The sequence below is a fragment of the Schistocerca piceifrons genome, chromosome 4 (genome assembly GCF_021461385.2).
Source record: "Schistocerca piceifrons isolate TAMUIC-IGC-003096 chromosome 4, iqSchPice1.1, whole genome shotgun sequence".
NCBI classification, from domain to species: Eukaryota; Metazoa; Arthropoda; class Insecta; order Orthoptera; family Acrididae; genus Schistocerca; species Schistocerca piceifrons.
The window spans coordinates 378,066,467-378,089,890 of NC_060141.1; the positions used below are offsets into that span (position 1 = coordinate 378,066,467).

Sequence of the window (23,424 nt, forward strand, 5' to 3'; positions counted from 1 at the left end):
GTCTAGATACTTCGTCCATATTCTTCAAAAGAATTGGCATGATCAACCTAGCTATAGACACAAAAATATAGTTTTTTTTCAATTAAGTTGGAAAATCCTCAGAATTTGCATCACATTAACTGCTAGTAAAAAATCCTAGAAGCAAGTGGCTGCTGCAACCGATATCTGAGGCTTCCCACTTAGCCATCAAACAACGCATTTAACATTCATTCTTGTTACATCACACTACAAAGGACAGTACATAATAGAACAGTCACACTCTGTATGACCTTGAATTCCTCATATTTTCTCAAAACGTTGATTTCACGATAAGTACACTGGAGGAAGCAATACATAGCCTGCCTTATCTTAGAAATTACGTTCTAGAAATTTTAAAAATAAATCTTTCCGTACTACACAACGTATCTCTTGCAGCGCCTTCCATTAGAATTTGCTGAACATGTCTGTCAAATTCTCACGTTTACTAAATGAACCCGTGAAAAAACCCGTCGCTTTTCTTTGTATCTTTTTCTACGCCCTGTATTAAACATATCTGAGAGAGAAAGAGATCTTTTCACGAAAACATTTTTTTTATGTTTACCGTCGTTCCTCAGTTGCTTCTGTTTTTTTGCAGATGTAGTCCGTCTATACAGCTAAATAACTGGCTGCTTGTTTTGTGCCACGCCCCTTCGACCGCTTTGTTTGGGAACACAGACAAAGCAAGGAAAAAAACACACAGCGACAGTTGGGAAAAACCTGATACAGTAAACGCACAATCAACACGCAGTGAACAGGGAAACTGAGGTGTTCAGTTGAAATGTGTTCGTAAAGCACCGAAAATCTGACAACCTCGTGTACAGAGACCAACGAAGTACCGGGTGGTTATAATTAAACTTTCCCTATTTAACGCGTTATAACACTGAAGCTATTTACTGTATGAGTACCAAACTTGGTAGCATTAATGTCTAGAGAATATTGTCATGATTTGAATGCGTCACAGCACCACGATCCAGTTCCAACTGTGGCCATCAGGTGCCATAATCAGTCATCGTGATTCATAGTCTCACACACCTGACCAGTCGCAGTGCACAAGTTGATGTGTCAACATGAGTTTGGACAAAAGTAGCAGGGCATTGTTGGTGAAGCTGTGTTATTAAAACAACAGTAATGCATCAGCTGCACTTCGAGAATATCGACGGCTGAAAGATTACAGAGGTCCTCTTTCTCCACCTGCTGTGCAGAGCATGATGAAGAAGTTCGAATCAAATGGAGAACTGGACGTCGCTCTGGGAAGAGGCCGACGACCGGTTGCACCACAGGTGATTGATGAAATCGCTGTTGCTATGGCAGACTACGCTGCGCGCAATTCCCGATCGTCAGGCAGCGCGCGTGGTGTGTCACGACAGTTGAACATCCCGTGGTCCACTGTACGGAAGATGCTTTAAACCATTCTCAAATGTTATCCGTACAAGATCTATATCGTACAGCAGCTTGCACCACAGGATGCACAACGACGTGTTGACTTTGCTCTCCACTTTCTCGCAAGGATTGAAGTTGACGAGGGATGGCCCTGGATCATCCTGTGGACAGACGAAGCTCATATTTCTCTGACGGGTGAGCTGAACACGCAGAATCGCCGAGTGTCGGGATCTTCACCCCCAGTCAGTGTGCTTGAAGTTCCTCTGTACGGTGAACGTGTCACCGTATGGTGTGGCTTCACGGCTACATTCATCATTGGCCCATTCTTTTTTGAACCAGGTGGCGCTCAGGGACCCAAGACGTGCAGTGTGACTGGCCAGCGTTACTACGATGTGCTTCGCCAGCATGTCACACGCACCCTACAGGAGAGAGACGCATTGAAGTCAACAGTTTTCATGCAAGTTGGGGCCCCACCGCACATCGCTCGTGAAATTTACCTCCTTCTACGAAACACGTTTGGAAACGATCGAATTATCTGCGGGTCATTTCCAAATGCTTGGCTGGCACAATCACCTGATCTCTCTCCCTGTGATTTCCGGTTGTGCGGCTACCTGAAGGACACGGTTTACCAGGGGAGCATTCACATATGTGCTGATCTGAAGCGCAGCATATCAAGAGAGGTAGCCAGAATACCTACGGACATGGTTTCTTCTGCTCTGGAGAATGCAATCCTGCGCTTTCAGACTCTTCTGGACACTGATGGGCTCGATAGGGAGCCCCTTCTGAAACAGTAATGGTACGGGTATGTAATGGTGCGATGTACCGTACCAGCAAATAAAAAGTGTTTCAATTGAATTGATTCTACATTATTTATCTTCCCCATGTCCTCGACATTAATGCTGCCAAGTTTGGTCCTCGTACGGTTATTAGTTTCCGTGTTATAACGTGTTAAATAGAAAAAGATTAATCACCCGGTACAACAGCAGGGTAGCACATGAGGAGTAATAAGATAACAAATCGTAGCTAAAACCTAACAGTAATTTAACCTCACGAAACTTATACTGCAAAAAATTGTATCTCACATAACACCGACAAAAGACTATAATATAGTAAGATATCTGCGTGCAACAGTCTACTAAAGAGACTGCCTACACTATGCTTATCCGTGCTTTGCTGGAGTATTGCCGTGCGGTGTGGGATGCTTACCAGGTAGGATTGAAGGAGAGCATCGAGAAAGTCCAGAGAATACCAACTCGTTTTGTATTATCACGAAATAGGGGAGAGAATGTAGCGAATATGAGAAGCGAGTTGGAGTGGCAATCATTAGAATCATTAAAACAAAGGCATTTTTCGTTGCAGCGAGATCTTTTCACGAAATTTCAGTCACCAACTTTCTCCTCTGCAGGTGTAAATGTATTACTGTCATCAAATATACATACGGAGAAATGATGATATTAATAAAATAAGAGAAATCAGAGCTCGTACACAAAGATTTACGTGTTCTTTTTTACCACGCGCTGTTCTAGTGCAAAGGGAGAGAAATAGTCCAAAGCTGGCTCGAATAATCCTCTGCCTGGGATTTGAGTGTGAACTGCAGAATAATCATGTAGATGCAGATGTACACCTGTATTTGTCATATAACGCAATTTCATACATATAAAACAAACACTTATTACAGGATGTTTCGCAAACAAAAAGAAGCGAGATGCATATGGCACAAAAACAATCTCCAAAGAAATTACTAAACAACTTATCGAAAGAGGGTTTTGTTAGTTACTTCTTTCGTGGGTGAATTACGTTTCCATAGGATTCTTCTAATAAATCTCAAACTAGCTTTTACTACAACTACTTTTATGTAGGCATCGCATTTTTGAGTTCTTCCGGATGGCCACTCCTAAACATTTTACTGTTGTGACAGTCCCCTGTTACTGATAGCCAGTCGTTTAACCGACCAGTAAGTAGTCCTTCCTCTTGTTTATGAACAACACGATAAGTTTATTGACGGTGCGGGTCAACTGCCAGTACATGCACCATGCACTGGTCCTCTGTAATTATGCCATGTACGTCGCTACGATGTTCTGACTTGGCGACTTTACTGCACAGGACAGCGTTGGTCGCAAACATTCCTACAGAAATTCCGCCAACATCCAGCATATCACTTATGCCCATCGTGTACAGTATCGGTCATGTAACACTCCCTTAGTGTACATCCTAGGTTAGTTTCACGTCTGACATCTTCGCCACAATGAAAACGACATATTGAGCTCTAGTTGCAAGGAAGTCCTGAGTCTAACAAAAAGCTTTTCTGATGTTCCATTAGCCCGTACACAGTTCGTTAGGCGACACTCTTTCATATAACTTCCGACGGTCAAAGAACACAGCAGGAACTAGGGTGCCGTTATCTGTTACATTCTACATTACACGGACGAATGGAGTTAGCCGAGTCTCTACAAGTGCGCTGTTTATCCCTAGAGATGACTTTCGGTCTCGGAAATACACGAGCATTAAACATTGTGAGGCAGTGTGCGGCCTGACTCTTCTAGATGGGACACGATTGAGCTGCAGGAAATTCACCATCGAGATCTTCACCAGCGACAACACCTGGAGAGTGGACTTCCTTCAGAGAAACGGAAGCGCCGACGACAGGAAATTTCGCGAGCCACCTTCCCCGGCCACTGTGTGTGTGTGAGGAGAAGCCACTGACCTTTGCTGTGTGGCGGAGTGGCGCGCAGGAGAAGGGAAGCCGCTGTGCTGAGCCTGTGGCTGTCGGGCGTCGACTGAGGACGGCAGCGGCGGAGGCGCCGTTTCAAGCGTCGGCCGAGCGCGAGCGGCGTCGCGGAGGTGTCGGGTGACTCACCACCAGCCTGACGTAGCCCTGAATATTCTGGGACCGCCGCGTCGCGACGCGCCGCTCTGCAGGTGCATGGCTCCATCGACTTTGATCACCATTACGACACTCACACGTCGTTGCCGGCGTTTGACTCATTACGTGGGACGTTGTCACGTGGCTCAGACGTCCTGATAGCCGGTTCAAATGGCTCTGAGCACTATGAGACTTAACGTCTGAGGTCACCAGTCCGCTAGAACTTAGAACTACTTAAACCTAACTAACCTAAGGACATCACACACATCCATGAACGAGGCAGGAATCGAACCTGCGACCGTAGCGGTCGCGCGGTTTCAGACTGTAGCGCCTAGAACCGATCGGCCACCCCGGCTGGCCCTGATAGCCGGAACAAAGACCCTGTATTAAGTGAAGTCCCTGTTCCTTTATTTGCTATTAGTTGAGTACCCGGCGCTGCCCGAGTATGTACTTATTCCAGTCTTCTATTAGTCCATCTTCTCCTTCCACCATCTCTCTCTGTCCATCTCTTCCTTCTCCCCATCTCTGCCCATCTTATACGCTCCCCCCCCCCCCCCACTCTCTCTGTCAATCTGCTCCTCTCCCTCTCCCTGTCAATCTGCTGCTTCCCCTCTCTCCACCAATCTCCTCCTCCCCTTCTGTCCATCTGCTCCTCCCCGTCTCTGCATATGCTCCTTCCCACACTGTCCATCTCCTCCATCCATCTAATTCCATATCCTCTCCCCCCCTCCAACTGTTCATCTCTTCCTTTCCTCTCTCTATGTCTATTTCATCCTTACCCTGTCTCTTCCCATCTCATCCTCTTTCATTTCTCTGTCCATCTCCTCCTCTCCCATCCCCCCTCTATCTCCCATTCCCTGCTCTTTGTTTTTCTCGTCCTTCCTCTTATCTGTGCTGATCTCCTGCTTCCCCTTCGCTGCCTGCCTAATTTCTCCTCCCACCTTCTCTCCCCATGCTATCATGCTCACAAGAAAAGGATGCTGATGATTCTTACCCCTGCAGTATTTCTTTCCAGATTGTAACTAATATGTGTACGCTACAATATAGCAGGTCAGCAACTGGAAGCAGTTAATTCCATGAACTATCCGGGAGTGCGCATTAGGAGTGATTTAAAATGGAATGATCATATAAAGTTGATCGTAGGTAAAGCAGATGCCAGACTGAGATTCATTGGTAGAACCCTAAGGAAATGCAATCCGAAAACAAAGGAAGTAGGTTACAGTACGCTTGTTCGCCCACTGCTTGAATACTTCTCAGCAGTGTGGGATCCGTACCAGATAGGATTGATAGAAGAGATAGAAAAGATCCAACGGAGAGCAGCGCGCTTCGTTACAGGATCATTTAGTAATCGCGAAAGCGTTACGGAGATGATAGATAAACTCCAGTGGAAGACTCTGCAGGAGAGACGCTCAGTAGCTCGGTAAGGGCTTTTGTTGAAGTTTCGAGAACATACCTTCACCGAAGAGTCAAGCAGTATATTGCTCCCTCCTACGTATAACTCGCGAAGAGACCATGAGGATAAAATCAGAGAAATTAGAGCCCACACAGAGGCATACCGAAAATCCTTCTTTCCACGAACAATACGAGACTGGAATAGAAGGGAGAAGCGATAGAGGTACTCAATGTACCCTCCGCCACACACCGTCAGGTGGCTTGCGGAGAATGGATGTAGATGTAGATGTCGATTGTTCCAGGAGTTTAGGATAAGCTTTTTCACTGTGGGATTTTTTTGGAAATTTGTGGTAAGGTCTTTTGAGACCAAACTGCAGAGGTCATCGGTCCCTAGGCTTACACACTATTTAATCTAACTTAAACTAACTTACGATAAGGACGACAGACACTACCATGCCCGAGGGAGGACTCGAATCTCCGACGGGGGGAGCCGCACGGACCATGACAAGATGGTCTCAGACCGCGCGGCTACCCCGCGCGTTTAACATATTTCGCACGTGTTTCTACGCGTATTTCATGTGTATATGTAGCGAATTTCGTTCGGCAGTTTCATTTTCACAAAGCTCAATGTTTATGACATCACATTTCCTAACTATCTGGTGTACAATGATATAATTTTGAAGGTACGCCCAGTTGTATATGTGGCTACTTTCTGTGAAACGTGTTGTGAATAAACTTACTAAGGAGCAAGTAACGAATTAAAACGCCATGCATGATGCGGCAGTTTTTTACATAGTATCTGACGTAATATGTATTGAACTATACATGTCGTACAGTGATATACAGGGTGAAAAGTATTTAAACCGACAAACTCTGGGAGGTTGTAGGGGACATCAAAACAAATATTTTCCCCTAAAGTCATTTTTTCCTATGAGGAGTATTTAAAGTGGTAGAGGAAGACTTCTCTGGCGGCAAATTAATTAAACCATCAAACACTTTTCCATTTTTTTATGACCAAGAGACAACAACTAGGTAGCAGATACGGCCCAATTAAACAGTCCCCAACAACACCGACACACACATTAACGAAGAACCGCACTTGATGAGCGCTAGTAGCTGTGGCATGTGGATTATCCTCACTCCAAACATGCGAATTGTGCATGTTGAAGACTCCATCACCCCCGAACGTTGCTTCATCGGTAAACAACACAGAGAATGGAAATGTAGGATGCATTTCACACTGTTCCAGGTACCACTGCGAAAACTGTGCTCTGGGTGGATAATCAACTGGTTCCAGGTTGTGGACACGCTATAAGTGAAATTAACGTAACAATTCCTCTCGAAGGACTGTTCTTACATTCGTCTGATTCGTCCCATTGTTACGTGCAATTGCACGAGTGCTGATTGAAGGATCCCGATCCACATGCTGCAAGACAGCTTCCTCAAATTGCAGCGTTCTTACCGTGCGACGGTGTCCCTGTCCAGATAATCTGCTAAATGACCCGTTCTCACGCAGACGTTGATACACAGCAGCAAAGGTCGTATGATGCGGGATACGGCGATTAGGATATTGTTGTTGATAAACCCGCTGTGCAGCTCGACCGTTGTGGTGCCCTACGTAGTACGCACCAACCATATCAGTGTACTCACTCCAGGTGTATCGCTACATTAGTAAACAGAGACAATGCACTACTGCACTGGTGGACAGCAGTTTCCTACAACTAAAGAGCGTAATACGCCCTCTAACAAATAAAGATCGTAATACGGCCTCTAACAACTGAAGAGCATAATACGGCCTCCACCGGTTTAAATAATCCTCATAGGAAAAAATTACATTAGGGAAAAATATTTGTTTTGATGTCCCCTACAACCTCCCAGAGTTTGTCGGTTTAAATACTTTTCACCCTGTATTTTTGTGTGTACATTTAGTGACATATCTGCATACTATCTGCGAGAATTGTTACGAATAGAATTAGTAGGAACTAAGTAATAAATTTAAATATCTTGCACGATGCGACAGCTTTTCACACATCTCAGAGTGTATGACGTCATATCTCTCGCACTTTGTGTCGTACAGTGATATAATTTTGTAGGTATATTCAGTGGTATATGTGAACACTGTCTGCAAAATGTGCCTCGAATACAGGTAGTAGTAAAAGAAGTAATAAATTAAAACATCGTGCTTCATGCGGCAGTTGCACTGCATGAACAGCGAAAACGCAGTAACTGATAAACTTTATTCATTTTATCGTTTCGTGGGGGTCGTCAGAGGGGAAAATATTACGCGAGGCTAGAAATTACGTGTAAAATTTGTTTCAAGTCTCTAAGTGCTCCCGTTCTCAAACACTGAAGACTAAAGTATGAGCCGCGCGAGGTAGCAGCACGGTCACGGGGGCCTTCACACGGTTCGCACGGCTCCCCCCGTCGGAGGTTCGAGTCCTTCCTTCAGCGTGGGTGTGTTTGTTGTCCTTAGCGTAAGTTAAAGTTAGATTAAGTAGTGTGTAAGCCTAGGGACCGATGACCTCAGCAGATTGGTCCCTTAGGAACTTACCACCACTAAAGTATGGGTAGTCGCACGTCCAAGGCTACACTGGTTTTTAAGCCCCACCCTCTCTGATAGATACGTGGTTCTTATCCCTAAGGTGATGATTTCCAGACAGTAAGTGATACGTGTATCAAGTCTGGTTGAAATCGGTCTAGTAGTTTAGGAGGAGATGTGGAACGTACACACATTCACACATCCAGTTGCATGTATCCAGTTCCTACGCTGGAAACTGTTCTATTATGTTCACATCTATCCAGGGCCAGAGCAACTATTCTTCTAAAATTGAGCCACATTTCTCTACAATCTCCTATCTAGAGCTAAATGTTCGAAGCTTGTTATTGAGATACACTATTGCCTCTTTATCTGGCTTTCTCGACACATAAATCTCGTTTTAGTTGCCGTTTGCGATAGAAATCATTGTCGCTACTACTGTCTCACGGCTACTAATACGGCTACTAATACCAGTTTCAAAGGGTCAGGTCTGTTTGTTGTCATTAGATCCAATATATTTCCATCATTTCCGAACTATCTGTAGTAGGTAGTTTTCGGAGAAGGCATTTAATATTGTTTCACAGAATGTCCTGACACGACCATCACTTTTAAATTTGCATCTCTTCAAATTGACTGTAACATGATTCATGCCAGTATGGTTGAGCCGGCCAGAGTGGCCGAGCGGTTCTAGGCGCAGATCGCAGGTTCGAATCCTGCCTCGGGCATGGATGTGTGTGATGTCCTTAGGTTAGTTAGGTTTAAGGAGTTCTAAGTTCTAGGGGACTGATGACCTCAGATGTTAGTTCCCATAGTGCTCAGAGCCAGTATGATTGAGGAACCGAGGTACCAGCGAGTTGAAGTTCTTTCTAAAATTTACAGTTACATTCAGAGGGAGGGGGGGAGGGCATGAGTCTGGTAGTCGATAGGAAGAACCAGCTATAAGCTGATGTTCACTGTTGATAGAGTGTGCGCCTCTGTAGATGAGCGGTCAGCGTTACTGCTTGCAAGTGGAGGACCCAAGTTCGATTCCTGGTACTGGAAGGAATTTTTCCTTTGTGGGAGGAATGATACAGGGTGCGCTCAGCCTCGTGAGGCCAACTGAGGAGCTACTTGAACGATTAGGTCAAGAGAACCGATAACGGCCGGGAGAGCAGGTTGCTCACCACACCCTCCACACCGCATCCACTGACATTACAGGCAGAAGATGACACGGTGATCGTTCGGGCCCGATTACCCGTCTGGGGCCAGAACGCGGAACTTTACATTGGTAAAGAGTATTTCCGAAAAAATCTCCGAGTCTCTTGTGTAATGTGAGAAATATGCGGGCTCCATTTCCCAGTAGCCTATCCTTTCGATATATGTTTATATTGCCTCAAAAACCTCACGGGCATCAATTTTGGGTTTTAATCAGCTTTCTGAATATAGTGTTGTGTGAGTTCCATTGCTTTTTAGGAGCGCTTAAATCTCTGGCACTATGCTGCTATTTTGGCGGCTGATCACTAGGATTTTAATACTCTGGCCTGTGGATAACATTTCTGTGGATCTTACACTAGGGCTCCTACAGATACCGTTATCTTGACTGGATAGAGAGTAACAGAGTCTAAAACATCCTTGTGTGCACTCCGCACACAGTTATTTGCCTAGCTGTCTCTAATTTGTAATACAGACATAACCCATTTTTTGGAATCTATATTTACTCCTTACGTGCTCTGTTGCGAAAAGGTAAAGCAGGAAATCGAGAATCGCAGCCGCTTCAAAAGGACACTAAAACCTTACCTCAACAACCACTCTGCAAAATTATTTGAATACCTAGTTTCACAGACTGGAAATTTCTGCTATCTACATGGAACTAAAAATAGGTCTCAGTTTCGTTGAAAAACACCACTGTAATCAAATAAAATTAAGCTACCAATACCAGGTAAACAGTAGTTGTATATACTGTAACTGATAAAGCAGCAGTTTTTTTTTTCTTTTCAAATTAGCGGCTTTCCATCCATAGCTTCTCTCCAGGTGGGAAGGAAGATGATTTTTTGCGGGGGGGGGGGGGGGGGGGGGGGGATAGTCGCCCCCTCCTTGTATCTAGGTACAGGCGTTTATGTTCATTACGGAAATTCGCACATTTGCAGCACTGATTATCAGCGACTCTACCGAGCTGCAGGTTCAACACCGCTGAGCCCGACGGGAAAAACTGCGACGTTAGCACTCACTTCCTACATATTTTTGAATTTTTGGGCTGTCATGCTGTTCACGGGAAACTGTGCAGATTCCTAGACGTCCTCTACACGGGTTGCGACCACTTTAAATTTTGTGCCGTCAAACACAGCGCCTAATGCAGTCATAGAATAACCATTTCCGCAGTATATTTGGCCTGAATACACAACACTTCGACCAATTGAAGACCAGAGGACTGCCTCGGATGAGTCCTACGCTGTTAAAAGACAGTTTAACCAGACAACTTGAGGGTGGTTTTGCGGGGTTTCCCACATTCATCCAGTCGAATCCTGCTCCTGGGTTGTTCCAAACGATTCCAAAAATACACTCCTGGAAATGGAAAAAAGAACACATTGACACCGGTGTGACAGACCCACCATACTTGCTCCGGACACTGCGAGAGGGCTGTACAAGCAATGATCACACGCACGGCACAGCGGACACACCAGGAACCGCGGTGTTGGCCGTCGAATGGCGCTAGCTGCGCAGCATTTGTGCACCGCCGCCGTCAGTGTCAGCCAGTTTGCCGTGGCATACGGAGCTCCATCGCCGTCTTTAACACTGGTAGCATGCCGCGACAGCATGGACGTGAACCGTATGTGCAGTTGACGGACTTTCAGCGAGGGCGTATAGTGGGCATGCGAGAGGCCGGGTGGACGTACCGCCGAATTGCTCAACACGTGGGGCGTGAGGTCTCCACAGTACATCGATGTTGTCGCCAGTGGTCGGCGGAAGGTGCACGTGCCCGTCGACCTGGGACCGGACCGCAGCGACGCACGGATGCACGCCAAGACCGTAGGATCCTACGCAGTGACGTAGGGGACCGCACCGCCACTTCCCAGCAAATTAGGGACACTGTTGCTCCTGGGGTATCGGCGAGGACCATTCGCAACCGTCTCCATGAAGCTGGGCTACGGTCCCGCACACCGTTAGGCCGTCTTCCGCTCACGCCCCAACATCGTGCAGCCCGCCTCCAGTGGTGTCGCGACAGGCGTGAATGGAGGGACGAATGGAGACGTGTCGTCTTCAGCGATGAGAGTCGCTTCTGCCTTGGTGCCAATGATGGTCGTATGCGTGTTTGGCGCCGTGCAGGTGAGCGCCACAATCAGGACTGCATACGACCGAGGCACACAGGGCCAACACCCGGCATCATGGTGTGGGGAGCGATCTCCTACACTGCCGTACACCACTGGTGATCGTCGAGGGGACACTGAATAGTGCACGGTACATCCAAACCGTCATCGAACCCATCGTTCTACCATTCCTAGACCGGCAAGGGAACTTGCTGTTCCAACAGGACAATGCACGTCCGCATGTATCCCGTGCCACCCAACGTGCTCTACAAGGTGTAAGTCAACTACCCTGGCCAGCAAGATCTCCGGATCTGTCCCCCATTGAGCATGTTTGGGACTGGATGAAGCGTCGTCTCACGCGGTCTGCACGTCCAGCACGAACGCTGGTCCAACTGAGGCGCCAGGTGGAAATGGCATGGCAAGCCGTTCCACAGGACTACATCCAGCATCTCTACGATCGTCTCCATGGGAGAATAGCAGCCTGCATTGCTGCGAAAGGTGGATATACACTGTACTAGTGCCGACATTGTGCATGCTCTGTTGCCTGTGTCTATGTGCCTGTGGTTCTGTCAGTGTGATCATGTGATGTATCTGACCCCAGGAATGTGTCAATAAAGTTTCCCCTTCCTGGGACAATGAATTCACAGTGTTCTTATTTCAATTTCCAGGAGTGTATAACTTTCAAAACACATTTTATTCAATTTTAGGTATACCAGTCAGCATTAAAAATAGAAAGCATGGAAGAAAACCAACAAATCCACCAAAGTGATCAGAGTGAAGTTCCGTGAGCAAACAAACCGCTAGAGGAAGTCGTCAAAGTTAAATAAGTTTTTCTTGAGGGTTATTCTCTGTTCCTTCACTTCGTAGTACATTAATGTGGAACTTTTGTTGATATCTAACAGCGTTTCCTCACTCATGCTTAATTTTTGTATTCCAGATCTCATAAATTCAGTGTCAACACTATTTTTGGTGAGTGGTTGGTTGGTTGGTTGTTTTTGGGGAAGGAGACCAGACAGCGTGGTCAGCGGTCTCATCGGATTAGGGAAGGATGGGGAAGGATGTCGGCCGTGCCCTTTCAGAGGAACCATCCCGGCATTTGCCTGGAATGATTTAGGGAAATCACGGAAAACCTAAATCAGGATGGCCGGACGCGGGATTGAACCGTCGTCCTCCCGAATGCGAGGCCAGTGTCTAACCACTGCGCCACCTCGCTCGGTTTGGTGAGTGTTTTCTACCTATACGTCATAAGTTGTTAGTTACCCGGATGTAACTATATGATGGCATAATTTCGGACTCTTGAATATCAAAAGATTGCATACAGTATTGAAATACGCATATCGGTTAGGTAACAAGTAATCTGTCTTAAAAGTTCTAACAAGGGAACCTCCCCATCGCACCCCCCTCAGATTTAGTTATAACTTGGCACAGTGGATAGGCCCTGAAAAACTGAACACAGATCAATTGAGAAAACAGGAAGAAGTTGTGTGGAACTATGAAAAAAATAAGCAAAATATACAAACTGAGTAGTCCATGCGCAACATAGGCAACATCAAGGATAATGTGAGCTCAGGAGCGCCGTGGTCCCGTGGTTAGCGTGTGCAGCTGCGGAACGAGAAGTTCTTGGCTCAAGTCTTCCCTCGAGTGAAAAGTTTACTTTCTTTATTTTCGCAAAGTTATGATCTGTCCGTTCGTTTATTGACGTCTCTGTTCACTGTAATAAGTTTAGTGTCTGTGTTTTGCGACCGCACCGCAAAACCGCCCGATTAGTAGACGAAAGGACGTGCCTCTCCAATGGTAACCGAAAACATTTGATCGCAAGGTCATAGGTCAAACGATTCATCCACAGGAAAACACGTTTTATATATTCTATACGACACTGGTGACGGCATGTGCGTCACATGACAGGAATATGTTGTCGACCCACCTAACTTGTACACTTGGCGAATGGGTAAAAAGATTCTTGTACCTTGCCCGATTTAGGTTTTCTTGTGGATGTGATAATCACTCCCAAAAAAGTGATGAAAACATAAGAGTTTGTCACATAAACTGAAAATAAAAAATCAAAATCTTCACCCTGGGGAATACTTGAACCAAGGACCCTTTGTTCCGCAACTACTCACGCTAACCACGGGACCACGGCTCTCCGTGGCTCATATTGTCCTTGATGTTGCTTATCTTATACATGGATTACTCAGTTTGTATATTTTGCTTATTTTTTTCATAGTTCCACACAACTTCTTCCTGTTTTCTCGATTGATCTGTGTTCAGTTTTTCAAGGCCTATCCACTGTGCCAACTTATAACTAAATCTGAGGGGGGTGCGATGGGGAGGTTCCCTTGTAAGTGGAAAATTATCAAACGTTTTAGATAAATTACTTTTGTGTGCTTTCTGTTAGAATTAGAGCTTGAGGACCGACAGTTCTTGAAACTAACAAAATCACTTTTTTTAAAAAAAAGGACAATTTTAGAATTTTTCCCCCTCTTGGATAAATTTCTACTGACTTCAATTTCCTACTTAAGCTACTTGATTAAAAATAGTTGTCGTAAGAATGAATAGATCTATGATGTACAGTAAAGCTTCCTGTTACTACAGATACAGCTGAAGTTTCATTGATTTCCTTGTCTTTTGTTGATGTATATTATGGCTCGTTTCACCTTCCTGGAGGTTCCTTCTTCTTGATGGGATAAAAAATGATTCAAATGGCTCTGAGCACTATAAGACTTAACATCTATGGTCATCAGTCCCCTAGAACTTAGAACTACTTAAACCTAACTAACCTAAGGACATCACACAACACCCAGTCATCACGAGACAGAGAAAATCCCTGACCCCGCCGGGAATCGAACCCAGGAACCCTGGTATGAGAAATGAGAACGCTACCACACGACCACGAGCTGCGGACTCTTGATCAGATATTCGGAACAGGATGAGTGAATGAACCGTGTGACGTAAGCATCACATGATCTGATAGAGCATCATGGACGCATCACTTCCTTTAAATACTGCACTTGAGACTGAGCAAGGAACAAGAAACAAGTTCTAGTATGTACAAGTGATAGTCACTAGGTTTTAATTACCGTCACAAAGAAAAAAAATGCTGTGATCGTGAAACCTGATACGGCGTTCGACTTTTTCTACATATTCATCTCTTCAATGTGTCATATTCTTCCCAACGATGGCTTACTTGGCGGAGACCTTCGATCTATATGTCTGCATTTTTGCTGTTCAAGCACGTTCCACCTCGTAAATCACTTCAACAGTATTCTGGAAATGCCCCTCACGCAATGCTTTCATCATCCGAAGGAAAGAGGAGGAAGTCACAGGGCGCCATTTCAGCAGAATATTGGGCTGTGGAGAGAGGGGACAGTGGGTAGGGGAGAGGGGGGACGGTGTAATGTAACATATATGTTGGCGAGCTATTAGCCGACCAAAGTTATCGAAATTTTCTTCTAGAAATAGTAAACTGCCAATTAGTTGCAAATTGGAAGGTTTGTTAGAACCACTTTACCATGGTTTCAACGTCTATAAAACCTGTCTCACTTCCTTCCCAACCACTGTTTCCCTTTCATGCCCCGCGACTCTTATAACGGCCATCTGGTTTATTTACAATTTGTACTTACTTTGTACTTACTTTTTACTCTTATAACGGCCATCTGGTCTATTTACAATTTGTAGAGAATCCAGATGGCCGTTATAAGAGTCGAGGGGCATGAAAGGGAAGCAGTGGTTGGGAAGGGAGTGAGACAGGGTTGTAGCCTCTCCCCGATGTTATTCAATCTGTATATTGAGCAAGCAGTAAAGGAAACAAAAGAAAAATTCGGAGTAGGTATTAAAATCCATGGAGAAGAAATAAAAACTTTAAGGTTCGCCGATGACATTGTAATTCTGTCAGAGACAGCAAAGGACTTGGAAGAGCAGTTGAACGGAATGGACAGTGTCTTGAAAGGAGGATATAAAATGAACATCAACAAAAGCAAAACGAGGATAATGGAATGTAGTCAAATTAAGTCGGGTGATGCTGAGGGAATTAGATTAGGAAATGAGACACTTAAAGTAGTAAAGGAGTTTTGCTATTTGGGGAGCAAAATAACTGATGATGGTCGAAGTAGAGAGGATATAAAATGTAGACTGGCAATGGCAAGGAAAGCGTTTCTGAAGAAGAGAAATTTGTTAACATCGATTATAGATTTAAGTGTCAGGAAGTCGTTTCTGAAAGTATTTGTATGGAGTGTAGCCATGTATGGAAGTGAAACATGGACGATAAATAGTTTGGACAAGAAGAGAACAGAAGCTTTCGAAATGTGGTGCTACAGAAGAATGCTGAAGATTAGATGGGTAGATCACATAACTAATGAGGAGGTATTGAATTGGATTTGGTAGAAGAGGAGTTTGTGGCACAACTTGACTAGAAGAAGGGATCGGTTGGTAGGACACGTTCTGAGGCATCAAGGGATCACCAATTTAGTATTGGAGGGCAGCGTGGAGGGTAAAAATCGTAGAGGGAGACCAAGAGATGAATGCACTAAGCAGATTCAGAAGGATGTAGGCTGCAGTACGTACTGGGAGATGAAGAAGCTTGCACAGGATAGAGTAGCATGGAGAGCTGCATCAAACCAGTCTCGGGACTGAAGACCACAACAGCAACAAAAACATCTTCAGAAGGAAACATAGATAACTGGATTACTTGTTGTAGCAGATGTGCGTTAAAATATAGCCAAAAGTCTTCCGTCAAATATAAAATTTCACCTCCTCAATAAAGTAAAACATGCACAACATGGTTGTCGTCATATTTTCTCAACAACATACAGCTAGTGCACGCATCTATTGAGCTGGCCAATTTTACTGTTTTACATGTTTTAACAACTATTTCTATGTTATTTCTCGTAAGGGTACATGCGCAGAATTCATGTTTTAATTAATTATACTTGCACTAATATACATAGAATAATGTGTTTGGTCTTAATGGAACTCGAAGAAAATGAACTTTTATTTAAACCATACGTCAAATTCGTAACTTGATTAGCCGGCCGGGGTGGCCGAGTGGTTCTAGGCGCTACAGTCTGGAACCGCGCGACCGCTACGGTCGCAGGTTCGAATCCTGCCTCGGGCATGGATGTGTGTGATGTCCTTAGGTTAGTTAGGTTTAAGTAGTTCTAAGTTCTAGGGGACTGATGACCTCAGATATTAAGTCCCATAGTGCTCAGAGCCATTTGAACCATTTTTGTAACTTGATTATTTTTCGAACAGTGGTCCATTTTCTGTATTTAAGTACTAGTACGTTATACATTTTGGTGTGGGTTGCAGTGAGGTTTCAAAAGCGTGAGCGAGTTGTGGTTCTGGGTGATTCTGCGTCTGATGGTAAGCCTGTGTGGGTCGGTCCTGAGGTAACATCTTGGTCAGCTGATAGTGCGGCTTCAGAACAGTAAAACTGATAGCTTTTCGGCTGCAAGCGGCCCCACGAATACTTTAACATTCCAAAGTACGCCTCAGATAACAGGTAATCATCTCTAGTCGACTTGCTTGTGAAGTGGCAACACTGTCTCGAAAGTTGTCTACACTGCATTTTATCGGAAAGGTGAGTGCTGCTGCTGTTGTAAGAATCTCGTATGGTTGAGTTGTTACAGAAATGAAGCAGTTTGCATTAGAACAGTAAATTGATATTGTACAGTGTTACATGAAGACAGTTTTCATCAAGAAATGTAAGGAGATGTTCCAACCGAAGCATTCTGGCAGGAGACTCCTCACGACCAGCTCTATTCAAGATCTGTACGGGCGAATGTGGAAAGGAATGAGTGACCGATAATGAGGTCCTGGAGCTATACACAGAATTTGCTTTCACATTACGAGAAGTCCCCGCAAGTCGATAAGGAACTCATCGCAGCGCGTTAGTGTATCTCGTACGCGGTGTCATCGTTTACTAAAAAGAATGAAATTAAAAACCTATCGTGGGAGTGTAGTGCAAGAGTTGAAATCTGAGGATCAGGAAAAAAGAGTTCAATATTGTAACTGGCTGTCAATATCAATGGGTTACCGTTACTTGGACTCCTTGCTTTACTTCACATATTCGTCAGGTCATCTACACTCGCAGAACTGCAGATACAGGCCGCAGGACAATCCACATATTCTAAATGAAGAACTTCTCTACTCAGAGCTGTTTGACGTGCGCTGTCCAGCATGCGCATTATTGGGCCAATACGTTTCAATTACATCTTAAACAGTGCCAGATATCAAGACAACTATGGCCCTTTCTATGAACAATTAACAGATGCCATAGAAGCGTATGCAGTTGTCCAACAATATGAAGCAACCGCTCACACACCCAACCAAAGTATGGCTCGCATCACCAACATGTTTCCTGAAGACAGACTTATCAGTAGAGACCTCTGGCCCCCAAGGTCCTCAGACACTTATTTCTGGGGCACATTAAAAAGCAAAGTGTGTGCTGACAATCCTTGCACAATAGACGCTCTTAAAACGGAACATTACTAGAGACATTAACAACATCAAGTCTGCAGTATTACAGCGTGTTGCTGGTAAAGTCATCGCCCAAGATCAGCGATACCTGGATGCCCATGGCTACCACTTCCAGCATCTCTTATAGACAGGTAACTACATGTCTTTTTACGTTACTATTATCTATTCTTTTTTAGTTAGTTCATTTTTATCTGAATCCCGGGCGTTAGGAGTATCATTTTTGTGCTGGACACTCCGTATTTATGGTACTTGAAATTAAGAACTCAAACATTAATCTCCCAAAACACTACGATACAACTGTCATAAATTCTCGAGAAAATCGACTTTGAAGTTTTTCGACCGTCGTTAATATGCTAAAGCAAAGACGATTTTTCGCGACAGGCCGCATGTCTTTGTGGCAGAACGCAAATTTTTAAATCTGAGTTTAAAATACATAAAGATGGAACAAAATCAGTAGCACTCGAGGTTGGTAATCGCTGTTTCGATTCTTGTTCCGCTGTTTTTCTTGTTTTTTTGTTCTGTTTGAATACCAACTTCACTGACATATAAAATTCATTAAACGTTCTAGTGAACGGATATGTAATTGATATTTTTATGAGAAATTAATATCGCCTTCGATAATCCAGTTTTTGTTGCAAATATAAATTCTTAATTATTGGTCTTTTATGAAAGATCTTTAAATTAAAAAAAACACAAATTAATTTCTTTTTTGTCCTTATGTATTTCATGCATCATGAAAATCTTTGTGGAACATACATTTTTGTTTAAAATTCGCCAGGGCTGGAAACAGCACCCGCACCACACACATGGTTGGACAGCATCCTGCCACACAGTTTGTGGAGAAAAATCGACTGTCGGAAAACTTCAAAGTCAATTTTCTTCATAATTTTTGAGAGTGGCAAACGAACTGCTTTTGATGAGTGAATTTTGAGTTCTGAACTTCATGCACAATAAATATAAAAAATACAAAAATTCGATTGCCATGTGGTCCCCTTGTTATAATCTGGGAGCTAGCCTGTCACGCAATGCTATCTTAATTCGAGGGAAAGAGGAGGAACTCACAGGGTGCGATGTCAGGAGAGTATTATGGTGCGGAGGGAGGGGAGGAGTGGGCAGACGTAGGGGGGATGGGGAAAGTTGTAACACAACATATACCGACTGATAGAAAACCGCGGTACCAAAAGATAATTAATGTAGAGTAATGAAATTTCGGGAATGTGTTCGTCGAGGTATGATATGTAAGTGTTAACATTGCAAGATCACAGGTTAATGTAATCGCGAGACAAGCCACTGCAAATGTGAAATGCTGGTGCATTACCAACTGGTGAAACCGTCACAATTTGGCATGCAAGCATTCACAGGTGCATGCATTGTGTTGTACAGGTGCCTGTACAGTTTGTGGGGTGGAGTTCCATGCCTGTTGCATTTGGTCGGACAATACAGGGATGTTAATCCTGTTTGTGGATGACGCTGCAGTAATCGTTCGATTATGTCCTACATGTGCTAGATTGGAGACAGATCTGGTGATCGAGCAAGCAAAGACAACACGTTGGCACTCTGTAGAGCACGTTGGGCTACAACAGCGGTATGTAGGCCAGCGTTATCCTATTGGAAAACACCATCTGGAATGCTGCTCATGAATGGTAGCATAACAGGTCGAATCGCCAGACTAACGTACTATTTACAGTCAGGGCGCGGAATAACCACGGGAGTGCTCCTGTTGTCATACGAAATCGCATTCCAGACCATAACTCCAGGTGGAGGTCTAGTGTATCTAGGACGCAGACAGGTTGGTTGCTGGTCCTCAAATGGCCTCCTGCTAATCAACACACGGCCATCACTGGCACTAAGGCAGAACCAGCTTTCAACAGAAAACACAACATGTCTACACCCTGCCGCCCCCCCCCCCTCCACCCCCCGATGAGCACTCCATTGACACCGCTGAAGTCGCAAATTGTGGTGGTTTTTGAATAGTGTAATGCATGCTACAGGGCGTCTGGCTCGGATCTGTCATTGAAGTAACCGATTTGCGCCATTTCGTTCTGTCACTGTGGTGACAATTTCTGCTCAAACCGCTGATGCAGATGAGGTTCGATACGCCAGAGCCATACGCCGAACACGATGGTGTTCCCGTCGGTAGTGCCTCGTGGGTGTCCGGAGCCGTCTTCTTGCAACCGTACATTCCCGTGACCACCGCTGCCAGCAATCATGTATAGTGTAAGTAGGCTGTTTAGGTTTTTATGTTGGTAACTCCACGTTAGCGCTCTCTATGAAAATCACTGACTGTGCTGTGTGCAGTCTGTGGCTGGTTGGCATTGTTGGAATATTCGCTATTGTAGTGTTGGGTAGTTGGATGTGAACAGCGTGTGGCGTTGCGCAGTTGGAGGTGAGCCGCCAGCAGTTAGTACCTTCAGTAGTTAGAATCTTTTATACGTATAGCTTGCAGTATTGGCGCTCGCTGCATTGCAGTAGTTCGAGTAATGAAGATTTTTGTGATGTAAGTGATTCATATAAGGTATAGATTATTGTTAGTCAGGGCCATTCTTTTGTAGGGATTATTGAAAGTCAGATTGCGTTGCGCTAAAAAATAGTGTGTGTCAGTTTAGTGATGATCAGAACAAGTAAAGAGAGAACTGTCCGAGTACGTCCAATTTTGCTCAGCTGTTTGAAAATCAAATAACGTAAGAGGTTTACCAGCACAGTAATTCACAATTTTTTCTAAGGGGACGTTTCAATAGTAGCTACATTCCTGTCTAGTCTTCCTGCATTATGGCAGAAGGAACATTCAGCTTCCCGTAGCCTTATTACACGATCCTATTCAAACCAAGTGAGGTGTCTATAATGGCGTCTACGTCACCTTAAAGGCATTCTTGATTAACTTAAGTTCATCACGTCCAATCTCAAAGGTAACTAACTAACGCTCATGACCGTTACAGCGTGTGTAATGTGGCTAAATTGTTTATTTTTATTTATTTATTTATTTATTTTTATTTATTATGTTTTTTTATTTATTTATTTTGTTGGTACACTGGACTCACATTCGGGAGGACGGTTCATACCCGCATCCAGCCATCCAGATTTAGGTTTCCCGCGATTCCCTTAAATCGCTGCATACAAATGCAGCGATGGTTCCTTTGACAGGACACGGTCGACTTCCTTCCCAAATCTTGGCACATTCCGAGGGTTTCCTGTGCCTGTAATGACTTCCCTGTCGACGCGACGTTAAACCAAATCTTCCTTCCTTCTTTCTTCCTTCCACCAGATGGCGACTTTAGGGGCAGACCCAAGGCTTGTAGTTACCCCATACCTTGGCGACAGTAATACAGTGGAGGAGACTGTTGGAGGGACATAATAAATGAATGACTAGACAGCTTACGGAGTTATCTAGATATCGAAAAGTAATTATTACCTAACATTACGCAAGAATTCTTTTAGTAAGCAACATTTTTGGCCAGTGTATGTATCTGTTAACATGTGAAAAGATGGTTTTGCGCAACAGAAAAGGAAAGTTTTAACAAATACTTCGGTTGGTTAGACTAGAAACCTGAGTTTCCAAAACAGATGTTTGAGGGAGACATCGCCAGAGAGTGGAATACTTTACATTGGGGCCTTAGGTGAAGCAGAGCCCAGTCCAGCCGCCACATACATACAGTGGCCAACGCCTTCCTGACTGTCACCGGGGAACGCTGGTGACATGCTTGCAATTGCATGAATCTTACGTAATTTCACTGCCATATACCACTTGGTAAATGAAATGCGCTAAAAACTCCCATAAACGTTTCCCTGCCAGTAGCCCATTTGTCTCAACGTAGTAACCAGTACCTTGGAAAGCTATCCAGAGCTAATTATTAACACAGCGAGGATACTATTGTTTCTTTTTTTTTTAACTGACGTGTGTGATTGAAAGATCTACGAAGGGCTTCTAAAAGTAAGTTACACATTATTATGGCAGGCCAAGTAACTTTTATTGACTGCTGCACTGTGGACTTCATAGTGACATAGATGCATGATGCTATTTTTCAACATAATCACCAAGTCTCTGTGAACAACAAACGGAAAATTCTACCAGTCGTTCAATTACTCGAGGACAGAAATCCGCTTCTTGGTAAAAGAACCATTTGAGAACCGCTACCTGAAAGTTACGAAAGAAGGAGACATAAAAAAGGTGAAATGAATACAGCAATGTAAGTATTTACATATGAAATGAATATGAAGTGTGAAGAAGTTGAAGCAACTTGGCTGCGGGTAAAGTGTAAAGAAGTCAGCCAAAACATTGCGACCGTCTGCTTAATACTGTGTTGACCCAGCTTCGGAAAACAACACGATAGCGATTCTGCGCGGCATGGATTCGACAAGTCCTTGATGGGTTTAAGGAGGTATGTGATACCATATATCCCCGCAAGGTCACGCAATTCCCTAAATTACTGGCCGGTAATTCGTGGCCGCGGATCTGGTGGCCCGTTGAATCCCAAAAGCGTAACGTCGGATTCGTATCACCCGAATTTGGTGGCCAAGACATCAATGTTATTTCCATATCACCCTCCTCAAACCACTGCAGCACGACTCTGTCCCGCTGGGAGATGCCGTCGCCGTCAGGGAAGACATCAAGCGTGAAAGGATGCAGGTGATCCGGAATAATGATCATGTAATTCTAAGCTGTCTTGGTGCCATCAATTGCTACCACAGGACTCGCGGAAGCAGGGCATACGAGGGTCACTCCAAAAGGAATGCACACTATTTTTGTAAAAATACAGTTTTCATTCTGTATGTGTGAAAGTTTTACAGTGTGCAGATACAGCCTTCCCGCTTGTTTTCAAACTTAGTTCAACCTGTTCCCGTGAGTGGCGCCGTCACAGCATGTCTTCAAGATGGCAGCTACACTTGACGTTCGTCAGAAGCAACGTGTTGTCATAGAATTCCTGTACTGTGAAAACGAGACAATGGGAAACACCCACAAGAAGTTGAAAAAGGTGTATGGGGATGCTACTGTCGATCGCAGTACAGTTAGTCGGTGGGCAAGCAGGTTACATGATGAAACCGGGCACGGTAATATTGAGGATTGTCCTCGCAGCGGCAGGCCTCGTACTGCACACATTCCAGACAATGTGTAGAGAGTTAACGAATTGGTGACTGCTGATAGACGAATTGTCACGCTACGCTGCGATAGGGGAAGGAAGTGTTTGCAGAATACTGAAAGTGTTGGCGTTAAAAAAGGTTTGTGCTAGGTGGGTTCCCAAGATGTTGACAGTGGCTCACAAAGAAACAAGAAAAACGGTATGTAACGAACTTTTGGAACAGTACGAGAATGGTGGAGATGAATTTCTTGGAAGAATTGTAACAGGTGATGAAACAAGGCTCCATAATTTTTCACCAGAGACAAAGAGGCAATCAGTGGAGTGGCATCATGCAAATTCACCCAAGAAAAAAAAAATTCAAAACCACACCTCCTGCTGGAAAAGTTATGGCTGCAGTGTTTT

At 44.4% G+C, this 23,424-nt stretch overlaps 1 protein-coding gene across 1 annotated transcript in view; it reads right to left on the reverse strand.

The window, feature by feature from the left end:
• The window catches only part of LOC124795272, a 61,972-nt gene extending 57,719 nt beyond the window's left edge, over positions 1 to 4,253 (reverse strand). Inside the window, exon 1 of the mRNA XM_047259219.1 lies at positions 4,103 to 4,253. The gene's annotated coding sequence lies outside the window, so the exon portion shown is untranslated. The remainder of the gene's footprint in view (positions 1 to 4,102) is intronic.
• Between the last annotated feature and the right edge of the window lie 19,171 nt (positions 4,254 to 23,424).